Here is a 21,571-nt window from a genome sequence, read left to right as displayed (position 1 = left end):
TCCAAAAATAAGCTTTTATGAATTTTAGGGAAAATGGTTTTGCAGGTAATGGATTATCGTTTTGTATAAATTTAGTATTTTTTTTACATAATTTATCATTAAACTCGTTTTATATAAATGGTTTAGTTACAATTTTGATATTTTAGTTGGGTTATATGTTCAAAAAACATCATTAAATTTATAGTTTTTTATATTTTACCATTAAACTAACTTTTACAAACATTTAATTACTTTTATCTTTTCCGACTATCATCATTTTTCCCGTCATTTTCTCAAGACAACATAATTTCAAAGAGAAAGATAACACAATAGTATATGTTCATTTTTGAAAAACACTTAATAGCACATAATCTTCTTATTCTCATCTCCAGTGAAAATGTTCATATTCTTTCCTTTACTATCGCCAGTGTCCTTCATGTCGCCGTTCATACCTTTCCATATTCCTCTCTATCTCCTGCTACCTTGTGAAAACCATCATACTCCCACATTTATCTCTCGCCTCTTTCTGCTTGAATCACATGACACCAACAAATACCTTCATTTAGAGATTTTATATTGGTTTCTTGGTGTTGGCGGTGAATGGTGCAGATGTTGGTTGTGGTGGAGAATGGTGATGATAGAAGGTGGTGTTTATCGTTGGAGATGGATGGTGTTGGTGGGAGGTTGATGGTAGTGGTGGGACTGAAGGAGTTGATGATGTTGGGTGTAAAATATGATTGTGGTATAGTTTAATGGTAAATTGCGTTCGAAAAAAAATTAAACTAGATTATCAAGTAAACCATATATAATAAATTAACTAAATATATACAAAAGTGATCACGTATTATACTACAAAATCCTAAACGTTATATGTTATTACTACAAAGTGATTATCCTAAATTCTATATGTTATTACTCAACGCATTTGTGTTTTGTATGCAAATTAGAATTAATTAAATTACATTATAATATTTACAAACTCGTGTGTTTCTTACAGATCTTCTACATGTGTATATGCATGGCAAGAGATTTTTATAAGTGGTATTAGAATAGCATTATTATGTCATTGTGGAGATTTCTGCAAACATATTTGACTTTTGAAATAGAATGGGTATAAAAGAACATAAAAAGTTAAGGAATAAATATCTAATATGATATGAGAGTGCCAACACGAAGATTAAAGAAATGTGCGCCCATATACGGCTAGAAAGGAACACATGATACAATCACAATTATCCGTAGAAATTTTGTATTCATTGGATGGTTGAAAATATTAAAAAGGGTGAATGTCACAAATTTAGCTATTAGATAAGATGCACAAGCAAAATTCAAAACCAACAACTCCTAGATTTTTTTTTTTCATCTGAATAAAACAAAGATGTTTCAATCAAAAATCAATTCAACTGAAAAATAAAAACTAATGAAGTAATGATGGCTTTGACTTTTTACATATTTTTCGACGTATCGTTCCATAATCATCATTATCAATAAGACTTGCAATAATTTGTCTTATCGTATACACATCATTATATAAACTTGACCATATTAAGTCCACGTTATTGCTCAAAAAAAGTTATCCAAGCCCTTATTTGAATTTTTTTAGTTGATTAGTTCATTTGAAAATCTAAACTCTAATAGACCCAATCATAAGGTGTGGATCCGGTGATGACTTATAAATGGTGAAGAGTGCAAGGATAATTTTTCACCATTCATTTCGTCAAGGCATAAAGGTTAAATTCAATACTTAGACATGATGAATTCGCATTCGACGCACGTCCGTAGTAATTAATACGAGCATGAGAATTTAATCACGTGCAACAAATAATGTCCATGAATGTCATTTAAGTTGGTTTTATTGTTCATTTTCATTTTGTTTATTTAAAAAGAAACTAAAAAAATAAAACATATATATTCTTGGTTTTAAGTTTTTCTTTTATTTTATTTTTCGTTTTCGTTTTTTTTTTCAATTTTTATATTTTTCTAAAAAAACTTTTATTTTCTTTTGTTTTTTTAATGTCTTTACTACATATTTGAAGTTACTAGTGTTTTTTTAACTTTTATGTATATATATTTTTCAATTATATATATATATATATATATATATATATATATATATATATATATATATATATATATATATATATATATATATATATATATATATATATTCTGATTTTTTTATTTTTTAAACTAAATATCAGTTCGAGCTTTTAATGTTTAACAATTATAAAAGTCTTAAATAATAAAATATTAGGCATTATAATATTTTTTGTTCATATTATTTTTGAATCATATTATTTTAAGATCATAAAATTTTGAATCAAATTATTTTGAATCGTAGTATTTTGGATTACATTATTTTTGAATCATATGATTATGGATCAATAATATATTTAATTAAATAAAGTTTTTGATCAAAAAACAAAATTTGGATTATTATATATTTCGACTTATAAAAAAGGTAATTAAGGATCATAATTTATTTGAATCAAAATATTTTTAGATCATAACAATCTCAAGATCATATATATGTTAAATGATAATATTTTTTTTAATCATAAATATTTTGAATGATCTCATTTTAGATAATATTATGTTCAACATTAAAAAAAAACTTATAATCTTTTAAAATAAAGTTTGGTATCTAAACAAACTTATTTATCAAATTTGTTTTCAAAATTTTTATAACATATGATATATAACAAACCTTTAAAAAAAATTTTAATTTGGAGATCAAAAGTTTCGACGTCTTATTATTTATAAAAATTTTAAATCAGTTAAAAAAACGTTTGTATCCTTACAGTATATTTTATTAAAAATTCTTTTACAAACTCGCTATTATAGTATTATAAATAACTCTATCATTTGTTTTTTTCAATTTGTATAAAAAAATTCCGCTATATTTTTATAAAAAACAATATTTCTTAAAATTAAAAAAATAAATAAATAAACACCTCAAAAACTTCTTTTTAAAAAAAAAAATTAGAAAGTCACTACTATAATTAGTAGAAGTATCTCTTATATTTTTATTATTTTTGGAGAATTTATTTTTGGGTTTTTTTATATAATTAAAAAATAATATATATATATATATATATATATATATATATATATATATATATATATATATATATATATATATATATATATATATATATATATATATATATATATATATATATCATGATTATGCTCATTTTGTGGAAAATTAAATTTTAAAAGCTTTGTTCATTTCAAAGAAAAAAAAAGTTGTAGCTGAAAAACGAAACGGGTGAAAAAAGAAAAATAAAAATTCAACTAGAGAGAGAAAAAAAGATAAGGGAGATGTGATGTATGTACGCGCCTTGTTTATTTATTTATTTATTTGATTTCTCATTATTATTCTTAAAAACTTTAACTTTTGTCGGAAAATACAAAAATCTCCACATAACTACCAAAACGTCATATCATCTCGCGAAATTTTTACGATAAATAAAATCAAATCTCCACCTTTTATTTTTTCAATCTTACGACATATTTATCCTCGCAGTCCTCACCAATTATTGAGTTATCACCTGATGCTAATTCCCCGATCATATATATATTAATATTATACATTGAATAAACCTTGAAATATATAACGTATTTCTATGGTTTTCTTAAACAACCTTATTAAAAGCCTTTCTTATGGTGGACATCTTACTCTTGTTAACTCGGTGTTTATTTTAACATCCTAATCATTTTTCAAAACCCTTTAATAATACATAAACCATACGAAAACATTGTTTTCAAGAACATAGTCAAAATCAGAGTATCCCAAAATCATCAGTCCACAAAATATCCAAGGATAATATGCACAATCACGCCTTCGCCTGGTCCCGATCATCTGATGTACCTAGAACATTAAATCAAATTGTAAGCCAAAACTTAGTGAGTTACCACAAAATACCCCACACAATAAAACATATATAAACATGCATGTTGGGTCTACAGTCATCAGAATGGATTACCCCCAACCCATAGTCATTGGATTGGATTACCTTGCATATTGGGTCTACAGTCATCGGACTAGATTACCCTCAGGTCCACAACCATCATACTAGATTACCGTTGGTCCACAGTCATCGGAATGGATTGTGTAACACCCGCAGATTCGGGCTAGTCAACTAAGATATAATAAGTGTTAAAAATGATTTTTTATAGAAGATTATCTAGGATAAATAATTTTAACCAAAGTAATAGTTAGGGTCAACAATTGTAACCTATTTGATGTAATAAAGAAGAATTATTTGAATACTATATGTTTCATGTTTATTATAATATAATATAATAGGAAAAATCAGTCGAATCGTCCGTGAATCATAAAAATAAGTGTGCCAAAACACACACACACACACACACACACACACACATATATATATATATATATATATATATATATATATATATATATATATAATTATATATTTAAAAAGTACATGTCTTCCCGATCCTGAAAATATAAATTTTGTCGAAATCCAAATCCGAATTAGATATGATTTTTATAAGATATACATATGTATATATCATTAGAAAGGTATCAACAATGCGGTCGTTATAAGACTAGTGTTGAGTACTTTCAACATTAGTTTACTACAAATATCATTAAATCTGTTTAAAATAGTATTATAAAGGGGTGTTTAGTCGTTTATATAACTATAAGGTCATTAAGTAACTATAGAGGTTAGTTTTTGAAAATTCAATTACCATAAATAAGAGCCTCTAGGCTCTCATATTTTTTGCACCATTCTCTTGATTCAAGAGTCTTTCTCTTCTTATCCCTCGATCATTTCGGTTCCTTATGATTCGACTTCTCTTTCTATAGTTTTAGTATAGTAAGGTCGGCGTTGAAGCGCTGCAAGAATCTTTCATAGAAAGATTCAGCGACGAAGTTCTGTCCCTGCAGAGCTCGGCTCCTACCTAAAACCCCCTTGTAAGTAATTTATGCTTACCCTGCTTCAAGTATAGCTTATGTTTAAACTTAGTATCGTTATTATGAACTTATAATAAATATACGGGCTAGTATTATGACTTATATAAGTGTCGTTATAATGTCTTTTTAACTACTCGAGGTACGGGGAATCCGGTATGAAGGGCCACCTAGGTTGTTGGATTTCAAAAGTGCTTTAATACCAACATGGTCATGCCCTCCGGTGTTTCATGTATGGACCATATTTGTACATAGTGGTTGAAAAATATTGTCTAACACTTTTCTAAATAATAATACTATGACTAATAATTAGTCACGGGAAACATTAGACTAAAATCTAGTGGTAACAATACTAGGTTTCGTAGAAGGAAATTACATTGTTAAGATGCGGAGCACTATCCGAGTTTGGAGTCGTCACTTTAACAAGTGATTGCATAGTTACTTTCATCTTACACATAGATATGAAGTATTTGATATAAATTATGTGCTATGTGTGCATATTATCTGTGTACTTAATATTTATGCTGGATGAACAAAAGTATACATGTTTTAAACAGTATATGTATTTTATACTTATAATTATGATGGGCAAAATATGGGTAGATTAAAGATGAGATGAATGATGAACGATAAAAAATGAGATTAATGATGAGCGATGATATATGAGTGGTAAAAGATAGTGAGAAGCAATGAGCTAAGCGATGACCCAATCGATGGCCCCGTCATCTAGCAGAGTATAGATGACAACCACGGACTATTCTATATAGTCTAGTGGAACACTAGTAGGCTCGCAACTTGTAGATGTTGTGAACGATTTGTTCACCCGGTGTACTCTTAAAACCTATTGACATGTATTGCGGGTGGACTCTTCAAAATAATACTATCAATAAATGAGATAAACCCTAGCAGCTATGGACTTAGCGTCTGTTAGATGAACCCTAGCAACTATGGACTTAGTGTCTATTATATAAACCCTGCCAACGATGGACTTTGTGCCTATTCCTTAGGAATAAATAATGAGGAATAGATGATTACTAGGGAAGATACTTAAGAATAAAGAAGATAATGGGGATGGGTAATTGGGTTTATTGTTTGATGATTAAACATAATAACTTTATTACTGTGGGTTGAAAACCCTGTGTACTCACCAGGTTTCTCAACCTGACACATTCGGTTTATTTGTATCACAGGTGTTGATCTGAAGCTACATTACACTGAGAGATTAAAGGAGATGTAAATCAGTAGTGTAAAAGAATGTAAGGTCTGTTTATGCTTATTTTTCTAAACTGACGATGACATCCCAATGCTTTAATATAAACAAATACATTTCTTCATAAATGCTTTGATAAAAACTTTATCATGTTTTCTGGGAACAAAATTCCGCAACATTGTTCTTTAAAAAGGATACTCCGATTTTAAAATATGCGTAAATAGAATTTTTAAAATGACCGTGAATGTGGAGATGTCACAGTTGGTATCAGAACATTAGTTTCAGCGAACTAGGAATTCTAGGAAATTTCTAGACTTAAACTTACAATGCTAAGAGATGATTTTGAGATAAGTGTTTGCTATATTTTGGATATATGCCTGAATAGACACGAGCACTAGGTTATTTTTAGGAAAGATGCCTAAAATGCTTTCATATGCTAACTGATTTATGTTATAGCTATAAAGATAACTTATGTGATATTATTTGATCGGATCTATGGTCTATTGCTGACCAGATATGAAAATTTTATGTGTTCAGATTTCTAAATGTTTAACTACGGTATTATAACCGGTATGTGACTTTTCGGAGTGATAAGGAGATTTATACATATATCGTAAATAAAATATTTCCTATCTTAATTCTTGTCGTTACACACCGAGAGTCTGATTTGGTGTATAGATCGGAAAGGCAAAAACCCGAAGAGGAGTTGGAAACGCAAATGGAAACATGAATCAGCAGCCTCAACCCCAAGTGATTGAGCAAGTACCAGTAGTAGTAACTGCACTTGAGCCAATCACGATGACAAGAGTGCAAGCAATGATCCAGATGATGTTGGATCGTCAAATGGAGGAAACAAGGCAGTTACTGAAACAGAATTAGGATGAACCTATGATGCCTATTGAACAGACCAAACTGAATGACATACAATCAGAAGAAGGGAGCTACAGTAGACCGTTGGTCAAGCTGAACCGCCAATGGTTAGAAGGAATAACAAAGATGGATGAAATGATGGACGTGGATGCAAATACAAGTATTTCATGGCATCCAAGCCACTGTGTCTTTCTGGAAGCCCAACACCGGTGGAAGTTATAGACTAGACCTCCGAGATGGAGACAATGTTTGAGAGTTGTGACTATAGCAACAGACAAATTCTTGAACTCTGGAGGAAGTGAAGCAAGATGGTTCGATAAGTATAAGAAGAAACACTTAGGAAAATGTGGGGAAGAGGTGACATGTTTCAAGTGTGGAAAGTCTGGGCATTACGCCAATGAGTGCACATTCAACAAGAAGGTATGTTTCAAATGTAATAAAGGACATATTTCTAGAGACTGCCCAAAGAAAAAAGAAGCAGCAAGGCTAAAGGCACTGCCAAAGCCAAGGGCAGTCCACATGATCCTTGACGAAGTAGATAACAATGCAAGGAATCATAAGTGAGGACTTTATATCCCAAGATCAAGATATGAAGTAGGCATGCAGATAGTATCTGGTGGTATAGCCTATTAGAGGCATAGTATAGGTTAAACTTGAACATCTTTGTAATCATTTCAAGAAGTAATATATACCTGGGTTTTGTTATCTGGTGTGTTAATTTGTTATGTGATTTTTTTGTATGGTGAACTGGAAAATTGCGGGACAATACTTAGGATGAGTATGAGTAGGTGTGACTGGTAGTAAAGGCCTATACTACCGGAAGCATATAACTTGCACTTGGATCGGGGAAAGTCACAAGGTTACCAAGGCACTAATAATTGATTCCGTTTTGTTCATGTATGTCGTTACCATCATTTCGGTAATGACTAAGAATATGATTATTATTTTGACCCTAGTGGTTACATAAAAGCAAGTTTAGCTAAGATAAGTATTGTACGTGCTTCAGAGAACTAAGTTCGATGTAGCATCTGACTTAAGCCAAAAGATTGAAGTAAAAGATAATCGAAGCGATCAATAGAAGTATCGCGATCGCCATTAAAGTGATAAGCTTATAGCTAGAAGTGATACATGTTAGAATGTGATTATATCACATTAGAACATGAAGGAAGGTATCTTCCATTCTGGAATTTGACTCTAAAAGACCTGAGTCTAAGCGTTGCATCATACGATAAGATGTCATTAGAACATGTCCTATTGGTCTGTTACGATAATCGAAGTAAAGAACTTATCATAATCTATGTTTGTTTAAGAATGAGCAGGAGTCTCCAATAAGGATTGAGTTTGTAACTCGAAGGTTACGATTGAAAGTCCAACAAACGATAAAGGGTGGGTGCAAGATTACGCACCGCCAATAGTCAAGGAGTCCTAGAGTTAGATACTTATTTGAAAGGACATAAGAGCTACGATTATCGCTTGGGATTGAAAGGAAACATACAGATTCATCATACAAGTCATGTTTCGTTGATGATTCCGAGACGTAATCATATTAAGGGGGAAATAATTGTAACACTCGCAGATTTGGGCTAGTCAACTAAGATACAATAAGCGTTAAAAATGATTTTTTTTATAGAAGATTATCTAGGATAAATAATCTTAACCAAAGTAATAGTTAGGGTCAACAATTGTAACCTATTTGATGTAAAAAAGAAGAATGATTTGAATACTATATGTTTCATGATTATTATCATCATATCATCACTATCTATATATCTATATATCAAACATACTTATAAAGCTAGCATTTTTTCATGAATCTCATGAATTTGAAACCCCCTTTTTTAGCTTCCTTAAACCACATTCATTTGAAACCCCATTTTTTAACTAATGCTACTTAAAAGTTTTCTTAATTATGATTAAACGCTCAAAAGTTTTATAACTTATATTATGTTTAATTAGCATTTACTGAAAATTTTGCTATAAAAATGCCAATATTTTGGGAAGACATGCATACAAATCATATATAAATTTCAGAAAGAAAACAAATTTAAAGGTTTTTTTGTTGGGTTGAGATCTTATGACCACTTTTGGAGATATGTTATTATATTAAAGCTTTTAATTTGTAAGTTTATTATACTAATTTGTTTTTATATTTTCTTCATTTTTGGATTATTGTATTACAGTCGGTGTATATTGTGGTTTAATCGTTAATATATTGATCATATGTTATATAGGGTGATGTCAAAAATATTTAATTAAATATTTTAAATAAGTTCTTTTTGTTTTGTAATTGTACAGTTTCAAAAATATAATTAATTAAAACTCATACATATGTTATACTTTCCATCTCTCTCTCTCTCTCTCTCTCTCTTTAATATATATATATATATATATATATATATATATATATATATATATATATATATATAGAGAGAGAGAGAGGTCAAGACACTTCAACAAAAATTCATTTAAAATCTAATATTTAAAAAGATTTTTAATAATGATTGTAAAAATTTCAACATGTGTTACTTAATTGATTGATTAATAAAAATATTAATGTTTTGAAACTCTTAACTCTTAAACTTATATTATTTAATTTGTTAGTTAACTAAAATATTTTCCTACATAAAGATAACATATTTATGCTTGGTTACTCATATTTGTTTATGTAATCAGAAAACAAGGTATGCATAGAATGACTACTTCAATTTCATATAGGAATCGATGCCACTAGAGAGGTATGTTGTCTTTAACTGGTGGTAGGAGATCCACATACCATTTTTAATTATTTATATTAATGCTTAGTAATATCTATTTTATATTCCTATTCACCTTAATGTTTTAGGTACAAATTAAGAAAGATGATTCTCGGCGCACCAACATAAATTCAAACGTACGTCTTGATAAATATGTAGTTAAAATTAAATATCATATTTACTAATCGACTTATTTTTAAACTCTTCATGACATTTATGTATAATGATATATTTTGTATGACTTCATTCTTAATTTCAATGTTTAATATTTGAAAGTTCATATATGAAACGTTGGATGTTTTGATGTAATATAAATAGTGTAATACAAAGTTTATTAGTTCAATATTGTTTATTAATAGCTCATTCAAAACAACTTATTTCTTATTTTATCCAAAAAATATTATTGGACATAAGAAAAGTAGATTATATTAATGTTATACAAAAACTTATAATATATATTGGATATTATAAAAGTTAAAGTAAAGTTTATAAGGTATGGACTATATTAGATAATATCAAAATATAAGTTGATGGATTTTTATGTTATTTGATAATTCGGTTAATGCACAAAACATGACTAAAAACGTAAATTTCAACATATTTCTATTTTTTCCCATAATTATTTTAACCACTTAAATGCATACTTGGGCAACGCGCGAGGTTATGCCTAGTATCTTTTAAACTACCATTTTTCCTTAAACCTCATGCATTTAAAACTCCCAAGACTATATAAAAACATATTTGCCTAAACAACATTCATTTGAAACTCCTATCTTTTAACTAATACAACTCAAAAGTCTTCTTAATAATGATTTTTAACACTCAAAGGTTTTATAACTTATATTATATTTAATAAGCACTTAACGAAACGTTTACTATAAAACGATCAATCTTTCGGGTAGACATGCATACAAATCACATACAAACTTCATAAAGAAAACAAGCTTAAAGGTTTTTGTGTTGGTTTGAGGTCTTATGACCACTTTTCAAGATATATTATTATGTTATAGATTTTAATTTGTAAGTTTGTTATATACTAATATTTTTATATTTTTCTTGGTTTTTGATTCTTTTAATACAATTGTTGTATGTTGTGCTTTAATCGTTAATATATATATATATATATATATATATATATATATATATATATATATATATATATATTAGATCGGATAGATGTTATTGATCATATGTTATATATAGTGATCTAGATAATATTTAATTAGATATGTTAACTATTATCGTTTGTTTTGTATCGCTTCAAAAAAATAACTCACTAAAAGTCATGAATATTTTAAATTTTCCATGTAAATCTGAAAGATATATTTTTCTTTTTACCGCATGTATTTGAAACTCTAACTACTTTTCAATTTCTTTCTAATAATGATTATACATTGGTTAATAATGTTAAATAGATATAAAACGCTAATTGTAATCCTAAAATTAACTAAACTTGAATATTAAATGAACATATTTGACTTCTACTTAGTTTTGATATATTATTTCTTAAATTGTCTGTTTAAAGTCACAACTTTTGAATAATTTGTATAAAATACATAAATTGTTAATTTAAATACAGTGTTAAAGTATCAACTTAAATGGAAATTTCAATTAAACTTAAAGAAAATCCAATAACTATTTTGTAAATAGTTATAAGTTATAAATTATAGTGTTAAACGTAAAAACTAAATTGTAATCAGAAATTAGTTAAAATATTTCCTAAAACTATTTTAATAAACATTAATAATTTCTAAATAAGTATCTTACAAATAACTTACAACGATAATAGTTCAAAGTAATATTGTCACATTTTAAAACGAAAACAATGTTTGATGTTTTCAATAACTACAGTGATAGAAATTCAAAAGTTAATCAAATGTAATTTTTAAAATCTATTTTTTAAACTAATTAATCTTAACAACAACTATAAATAACATTAATTCATATATTTTATTTAATTTTATTTATGAGTAACATGCTCAAAAAAGTCCACTGAGACGATTAAGCATATATAGTTTAATAGATTTAATATGATCATATATATCAAAATAATCAATATTTTATACTAATTTAATATAAGAATTATTATATCAAAGTTCACTCTGACATTTTTATATTTAAACAACATGTATTTTAAATTTATAATGGTATTCTACGCAACGCGCGAATATTCGCGTAGAGACATTTTTACTTGCACCACATTCATTTGAAACCTCCATGATTTTTGAATTTTTTTATAATATTTATTATAAATTAGTTAATAATGTTAAATGAATGAAAAAACTAAATTCTAATAATAAATTACTAAACTACAATATTAAAATAGCATATTATACTTCTATTTATAAAAATTATGAATTTAACTTTTTAACATATTATAGTTCACTTATTAATTTAGATATGATGTCGTATGTGATCAATTGTCATTATAAAGTCATAACTTTTATATAATTTATGACTTTACGCGAGATAGTTAAATTATTAATTTCAATATATTGTTAACTTAAATCAAAATTTCAGTTAAACTTGAAAATATCGAGAGACTATTTTATAAATAGTTACAAGTTATAAAATATAATGTTAAACCGAAATTGTAATCCTAACTTAACAAAATGACTATGAAACTATTTTTTATATTATTAAGAATTTTCAAATAAGTAGTTTAAAAATAACTTTTAACAAGAATAGTTAAAAGTAATATTATATAAAAAAATTATAATGTTATCTTCAAAAACAAAAAGAATGTTTGTTGTTTTAAATAATTACAATCAAAGAAACTAAAAATACTGATCAATTAAATTTTAGAAACCAGGTTGAAATAATTAATAGTTTCCAAATACATTATTTTAATTAACTTACAACAACAATAATTAAAAATAAAATGAATTTAAAAAATATATTGTTAGCTTTAAAAACAAAAACAATGTTTAATGTTTTAGATAATTACAATGATAGAAATTAAAATCTTAAACAACCAAAATTTTACAAAATTAATTAATCATAACAACATCTATACATATCATTAAATCATATATTATATTTAATTTTATTCACGAGTAACCCACAGTTAGAGGCCATTAAAACAACTGAGATTATAGAATTTTAAAAGATGTCTATATTATTATATAATTAAAAAAATAATGTTTATACCAACTTATTTTAACATTTATTATATAATAGCTAATAACAACTTCATTGATATATTTAAAAAGCATATATTTCTAAATATTTAAAATATATTATTGTATTCCGCGCAATGCGCGGGTATTCGTCTAGTATACGTATAAGGGAAACATTTTTCCTTTCACCACATCCATTTGAAACGCTAATTCATATTTCCGTTCACCACATTAATTTGAAACTCTCATGACTTTTCAATTTCTTTTTAATAATGCTTATGTGACAACTTGAATCTTTTTCCGATTATCATTAGTCAATTCCGTTAAAATTAAATATTGAATTTAGTTCCGTCAAATTATTATGGTTTGGAAAGTCATTTAAATTTTGTAGTTATATTTTATATATAAGACCGAACCAAAATCACGCGAAAACCCGGGTTACTTTGAAAATCAGCGAAAAACTGGTCTAATTGGTGTGGACGGCTGTGAACCTGATTACAGCCGTAAACCCATTCACGGCTGGTGGACCCCACCACCGACCACTAAGCCCCCTATAAATATGTGATCCTACCCCTCATTTACAATTTTATGGCCGAAAACTCCTCCTTTCTCTCTCTAATCTCTCAACCGTAAACACCAAAAATACCCCCTTTCTTCCGAAGATCAGCAAAGAGATCACCTTTGGGTGTTATTGTGGAGCCTTTAAAATGCGTTTTTCATCAAAATCGGTGTTGTTGTTCTTGAGTTCATGGCCACAAACCCTTCGAAATCATAATTCAGATCGTAAACCCTTCAAACCTTCAAAGACCGCGAACTCTTCAAGGGCAGTAAACTGTTCACGGTTGAGATTAGTTCACGACCGAGAACAGTTCATGGTCGTAGTCCTTTCACTGCCGTAAACAGCCCTACACCGTAAATCTTGGCTACAAACCTACTTCCACCAATTCAATCGAGTCCCGGTAGCATTCTTAAACCACAAGTGTTTTTCCAACACTATAAATAATGGTTTCGCTAATAAAATGCATATATGTATTTAATTATTATTAGGATCCTGTTAAATGCAGCGTACATCAACCCGAGGGTCTTCATTCCCAATCTTGTGGTCCAACACTTTCACGTAACTATCTGTGAGTTCATACCCCTATGCTTTTACTATTTTAACGTTTTCAAGGGGGAATTCAAGTCGAAAATAAATGATTTTGTGAACGTATACAAAAGAATTTCAACTATTTAAACTTATGCAATTGAGACGATCAAATTATTTCCACATTTTTTATAAAATCTTTGGATATTTTATCCCTTTTGTAACCTGCTGAGCATAAGGGACATTTTCAAATTTACAATCATGATTTCATATCTTTTAAATCATACACAAATCAAGTACAAACATTTATGCAAACTATAACATGAATAGTTTGGGAGTTTTATCCACGGAATTACCTTAATAAATATATAAACTGTGACAGACTTAGTTTATGAAAGTCAATGATATATTTCTGATATCAAGAGCACATTACTAAATAATTATTTACTACTTTACAAAGTATACAGATGAATTCAAATACAAGAGAACAATATAGAACCACATGTAAACCAGTTAATACAAGATTGTGAGACAATTCTTCAATTGTACCTTTTAGGGTACAGGTTAAATCCTCACATTTAGTGTAACCAGAGTCTCTTGGAAGGAGAGTGTGAGAATTATGAATAGATGTATTCGGGACTGACAGTCTCACACCTAAACTGCTAGCTACAGTTAGGCAGGCATGCCTAGGGTGACAATTATCATACCGTTCGATGCCTGAAGAACATCGTAGAGGTCATTAGTCATATCAAGCATGGTTATATGACTCACAATGGTGTAAACTAACCATTTTTTACGGGATTTTATTCTTCATTAGTTTTATTGTAATTAATAGAACTATTATATACTACACTGGAGGATTCCAGGGAATACAATTCATGGTTTTTTAAAGTAATAAAACTACTATACATACTGGTGGTAACCAGGGTTTTCAAACAGAACATTTCATACATTACTGGCAATAGCCTTGGTTTTCATACAAATGATTTTATTCAAAGCAACAATATACAATACAATCGGTAGTAACTAGGCATGCAAACTAATACTATATGAAGCACAGTAACAAACTTATATGTTATAAAATATTGGAGTTTCTTGGAAAACATACAAACACTTTTATACAGATTTCAATGGCAGGTTTTTATTACAAAATATTCTTATGAACTCACCAGCTTTATGATGATACTCTTTTCAAAATCTCTTTTATTCTTAGGAAATCAGTAAACAGGTACTCCCACAACATTTTGAGAAGACAGAGTGTATAGAGTCACGTCTTTACTTTTTGTTATACTTTTGATGTATACAAACTATGAAATGAACTGATGTAAATATCTATATTTTCAATGTAATGTTTATATTTACATTGATTACTATGATGCAATTGTCTTGATACTATACATGGCATCCTCCATCCCTGAACGTTTCCGTCGTTTCGGTTTGGGGGTGTGACAGATTGGTATCAGAGCTATTGTTTATAGTGAACTAAGTATATCGAACCTTACATGGGATACAACTATAAATGCTAAGGGGCCGAAATGCTCTGAACTAAAAGTGTACTTTTTAAAATATAAGTATCTTATATGAAGTATATAAATATATATACATACGAGAAACAGTATCACAAGTAGAACAAAACAAAAGTAATTGGATGTTGGACACTACAATTAAACTCAGATAGTTATGTAATCATGTCTGGAATCAATATAGCCTGATCAACTATATTTATTTGAGACACGACCAACATGTGTTTGGGAGTGACTGTGGTGTTGTGGCAGGCCTAAAGCTTACCCAACTTTATCCAACAAGAGATCGATAAAACAAAACATACCACTTTAAAATATTGTAGCAGTATTTTAGCTAGGGGCGAATTCAGTGTAGAAATTGATTCCAAGTGTTGCTACTTATTTATTTTCTAGCAATAATTTACTTCTGTTAGTAATTTTTCTTTTTATATCGCTTAGTAGAACACTTTATCCATCAGGTTGAGATATGACTTGTCCCATATCATTTCTTCTTGATTGTTCTAGAATAAGATGCCTCCGAGGAAGAGACCCAACAGAAAGAACAACAATCCCCCGACAGATCCGACACCGCCACCTCCTCAGTAAGATCCAACTGTCTTCCAAGTAGCTGTGACAGCCGTCGTGGCTGCTGTAATGTCTCAGATCAACGCCAGTGGCACAAGTGGGGCGGGTAGTGGTGCCCCAACGTCCAATCTAAGTGACATCCATGGTCACACCAGGGAATGTACATATAATTACTTTTCGAACGCTAAGTTGCGGTCCTTCGATGGCACTGGAGGTGCCATTGCCTTGACTTGTTGGTTCGAGAAGACAAAGTCAATCTTCGAAATATGTGCTTGCCCAAAAGCCAGTAAGGTGAAGTTTGCAGCATGCACCTTCACCGACAGAGCACTAACTTGGTGGAATGGTCAAGTCAAATCCCTCACTCTTCCGGTGGCTAATGTCATGAGTTGGCAGGATCTAAAAGAACTGATGCTTGCTCAGTACTGCCCATGAGGCGAGATGCAGAAGCTGGAGGAAGAGCTCTGGAATTTAAAGATGAAAGGCTCCGACATTGCTACTTACACTGAGAGATTCAGTGATCTTGCTCTTCTCTGCCCGGGAATGGTCACCCCGGAGAGTAAGAAAGCAGAAAGATTCATATGGGGATTGACACCCCCAACTCAAGGGAATTTCCTAGCTACAAGACCACTAACGTTTGACAGTGCCAAATGGTTGGCGCAGACTTTGATTGATCATGGAGGTCGCCAAGATCATGTGCCAGCCGCCCACGGTCCACCCAAGGAGAGTGGTGGAAAGAAAAAGTTCTGGAATAAGAACAAGGGCAAGTCTTCACAGGAAACCTCCAAGAAACAACAAGTAGTGGTTGTGCATGCCGCTACCAATCCTGCCGCTTCCCGCACAACTATAGCACCTGCCAGTAGATATGCTGGTACCCTCCCATGGTGCGACAAGTGTAACTTCCATCATCACGGGCCGTGCCGTGAAATGTTGTGCAATAGTTATGGAAAAAAGGGGCATACAGCTCGCTTTTGCAAAACACCAGCCCAACTAACCACTCAGGCTCCTAGAGCGGGAGTTGGTCAAGCCTGCTATGGCTATGGTGAAACCAGGCACTTCAATAGAAACTGCCCAAAGGCAACAACTGGCAACACCGGGAGAGTGCTAGCTATGGGCCAGGAGGAGGCTGTCGCAGATCCTACCATAGTAACGGGTACGTTCCTCCTTGACAACTCTTATGCATGCATCCTTTTTTATTCTGGTGCGGAGAGAAGTTTTTTTAGTCAGGCATTTAAGCATCTACTCAAGCATAGATCCCATCCTTTAACCGAAACATTTAAAGTTGAGATGGCTAACCGTAAGAAAGAGAGCACTGGCGACATATTCATAGGTTGTACCCTTACCTTAAATGATTATTCCTTTCCAATCGACCTCATGCCAGTTTCCATAAAAAAGTTTCGATGTCATTATCGACATGGACTGGTTAAGTCTTCATCGTGCTGATATCCCTTGTTTTGAAAAAGCCATTCGCCTCAATCTGCCTAATGGTGAAACCCTCATCATTTATGGCGATAAACTCAGCAAAGACCTCCGTGTCATATCATGCATCAAAGCCCATAAATATATTCGAAAAGAATGTCAAGCATTTCTAGCCCATGTCGTTAATGATAAACAGAAAGTTAAGGATCTCGAGAGCATCCCTGAGGTCTGTAACTTTCCTGATATCTTCCCCGAAGATCTCCCCAGAATCCCTCCCGAATGCCAATTCGAATTCAGAATCGACTTAATCCCCGAAGCCACTCCTATAGCCAAATCCCCTTACCGTCTATCACCGACAGAAATGCAAGAGTTATCTAGCCAGCTCAATGAACTGCTCAACAAAGGATTCATTACACCGAGCTTCTCACCCTGGGGAGCCCCAGTCTTATTTGTGAAAATGAAGGATGGATCCTTTCAGATGTGTATAGATTAGCGCGAACTGAACAAGCTCACCATCAAAAACTGATATCCTCTTCCTCGAATCGATGACCTCTTCGATCAACTTCAAGGAGCCAGTTACTTTTCGATGATAGACCTAAGATCAAGGTACCATCAGTTGCGAGTCCATGAGGGTGATTTTCCCACGACAACATTTTTCGGACTCGATATGGTCACTATGAGTTCGTTGTGATGCCCTTTAGTCTAACCAACGCACCAGCAGTATTCATGGATCTGATGAATCGGGTGTGCGTCCCCTTTCTAGACAACTTCGTGATAGTATTCATTGATGATATACTTGTCTATTTTCGAATCGAGGAAGATCATAAGCAGTACTTGAGATTAGTTCTAGAAACCTTGCGGGCGGAGAAACTGTGTGCTAAGTTCTCCAAGTACGAATTTTGGATCATAAGGGTAGGTTTCCTTGGTCACGTGGTTAGCGAGGAAGGCATACACGTGGACCCTTCCAAAATCAAGGCGATTGAGAATTGGTCAGCATTGCAGACACCCACAGAAATCCGTCAATTCTTGGTTCTCGCTGGCTACTATCATAGATTTATCCAGAATTTCTCCAAGATTGCTAAACCTCTGACCACCCTAACTCAGAAGGTGTACCCTTCTATTGGGGAGAAAAGCAAGACACTAAATTTCAAACATTGAAGCGGGCCTTGTGTAGCGCACCTATCCTGTCTCTGCAAGAGGGGACGGAAGACTTTGTGTCCTATTATTAGAGGTGGTCAAAAATATCCACATCCGAACATCCGATCCGAAAAATCCGGAAATCCGATCCGAAAATACCCGAAAAACCAGATATCCGAAAATTCGGATACCCGAAATTCGGATATCCGGTTTTTCGGATTCGGATACGGATATTAAAATCTGAAAATTTCGGATATTTTTCGATATCCGAAATTCGAAATATATAATATAAAAAATTATTAAAAATACTTTTAATGCATTGAGTTTTTTCATCTGAAATTCAAAAACACAAATTATTAACATTTTTACTTGGTATGAAAAGTGAAGATGGTATAAATGTTACCTTTTTTATGTTGATTTTAGTAATTTGAGTATGATTTCTCAAGATCTTCAGGTGTCATGAGGTAACTTGCATTTAAGCGGACCAAATGAAGTCTTATTATACCTAACAAATGCACAGAAACGTTCTTGTTCTTGGAGGGTTTATTTTCTTTATTTAAAACTAATGAAATTCGGATATCCGGTTTAATATCCGAATCCGTATCCAAAATTTCGGATATCTGAAATTTCGGATACGGATTCGGATATCAATAATCAACTATCCGAATTTTCGTATATCCGAAATTCAGATATCCGGTTTTGAACACCCCTACCTATTATGATGCATCCAGTCAGGGACTAGGCTATGTGCTCATGTAGCAAGGAAAAGTCATTGCTTATGCCTCGAGACAGCTGAAGGCACACGAAGCCAATTATACAACTCATGGCCTAGAGTTGGGAGCAGTGGTTTTTGCATTAAAGATATGGAGACACTATCTCTACGGAACCAAATGCACTGTTTTCACAGACCAAAAGAGCCTGCATCACATTTTCGATCAGGAGGAATTGAACTTGAGGCAACGACGATGGGTGGAGCTACTCAAAGATTATGAGTGTGAAATACGCTATCATCCCGGCAACGCCAATGTTGTGACATCCCTAATTTCACGGCAAGGAAACATTGATTTGTTTATGCTTTGTTTTAAAAAATCAGAGTAATCTTTCAAAGAAAACGGTTACGGAATTTATTCCCAAAACAAAATATGATAAGAATTTATCAAAGCATTTCTTAAAGAAATGTATTTTCATTATATAACAAAATCTCGCGATGTCATGTTCCGATACAGACACATAAGCCTAAACAAAACATAGATTTATTAAACTAGTGATTTACATCTCCTTTAATCTCTCAGTGAAATATGTCTTCGTATTGATACCTGTGATACAAAGAAAACTGAGTGGGTCAGGCTTGGGAGCTTGGTGAGCATATAGGGTTTTCATCCCACAATGTTATATATATATATATATATATATATATATATATATATATATATATATATATATATATATATATATATATATATATAGAACATTCAAACTTGTACAACTTCACCATATAAAGGCAACTCTTATCCCACCCCATCGATCCTCACAACAACACGATCTAAACTCTCGTATCTAAAATTTTCCTCTTTACCAGATCCCTACTCACAGATCTAAAACTATCCTATTCACTCGATCCATATTCACGGATCTAAAACTCACCTTTTTACCTAATCCATACTCACGGATCTAAAACTAACATTTTCCCCTGATCCCTACTCACGAATCTAAACTACCTGATCCATACTCATGGATCTAAAACTAACCTCCTGATCTGATACATACTCCCGGATCAAAAATTGTACCCAATATATACTCCTGGAATAGGGACAATTAACTATACCTTAATCCTGATCTGATCCATACTCCCGGATCAATAACGATGCCCAATCCATACTCCCGGACTAAGGACAATTAACTTAGTGTTATTCTGATCCATATTCATTGATCTTATCTACCCATGTCCTACACAACATATTTGTAGTTACAAAATACATATACATTTTAACTCATTAAAACCTATATAGTTCATCCATTCCACCAACATCTCAAATAAACAACAACATATAAACACATAGCACGTATTTCATAGCAAATACTTCATACTTAAGTGTTAGAAGAAAGTAACTATACACACACACATAACATAGATGTAGTACATTCAACCGATACTTGTATTAGAATCGTGTTTATGAAAGGGACTATAAACTCACTTGATCAGAAGATGATCCGACAACACTACGGCTTGCAACGTTTGTATTCTTCGGTGAAACCGGGATATCTTCACACACCGGACTTCTTGCGGGCAGAGCTTCGGCTCGGAAACTCTTTTCTTCTAGGGATCTTTGGGCTTCGGAACTTGCTTCGGGTCTCGGGGTTGCTACCGAGGCTTCAGGGGGTTAAAATAGGGCTTAGAGAGTTTATCGGGAGTGGGAGAGAAGAGATGGAGCAACCATAATCGGCTGGCCCTTGATTTCTCTTTATAGGGCAAATTTCTCATTTTCCACGTCATGAACAATACTTTCACGTCGTGGGATTGATCGTCACTGCATGCGTCATCGCAAGTTGGGTCTGGCAGACTCCAGGAGGCGTCAGAAGACATGCCACGTCATGACCACTGATTTCAGGTCATGGTCTCTGACTGTCTTGGGGTTTCGCACCCTAAACTTCAGAAATTCATAACTTTCGCACACGAACGCCGTTTTCGACGTTCTATATATCAACGCATAGGTGAGATCATTACTTAGCATTCTAAGTTAAAGTCTAGAAATTTCCTACAAATACCTAGTTCTCTTAAACTAATTCTATGATACCAACTGTGACATCCCCAATTTCACGGCCAAAAAAGACCGATTTGTTTATGCTTTGTGTTTAAAAATCAGAGTAATCTTTCAAAGAAAACGGTTGCGGAATTTATTCCCAAAACAAAATATGATAAGAATTTATCAAAGCATTTCTTAAAGAAATGTATTTTCATTATATAACA

This window comes from Lactuca sativa, chromosome 9, assembly GCF_002870075.4.
Source record: "Lactuca sativa cultivar Salinas chromosome 9, Lsat_Salinas_v11, whole genome shotgun sequence".
In the NCBI taxonomy this organism is placed as follows: Eukaryota; Viridiplantae; Streptophyta; class Magnoliopsida; order Asterales; family Asteraceae; genus Lactuca; species Lactuca sativa.
The sequence above is the reverse complement of the archived record's forward strand: the minus strand, read 5'-3'. Positions refer to the sequence as shown.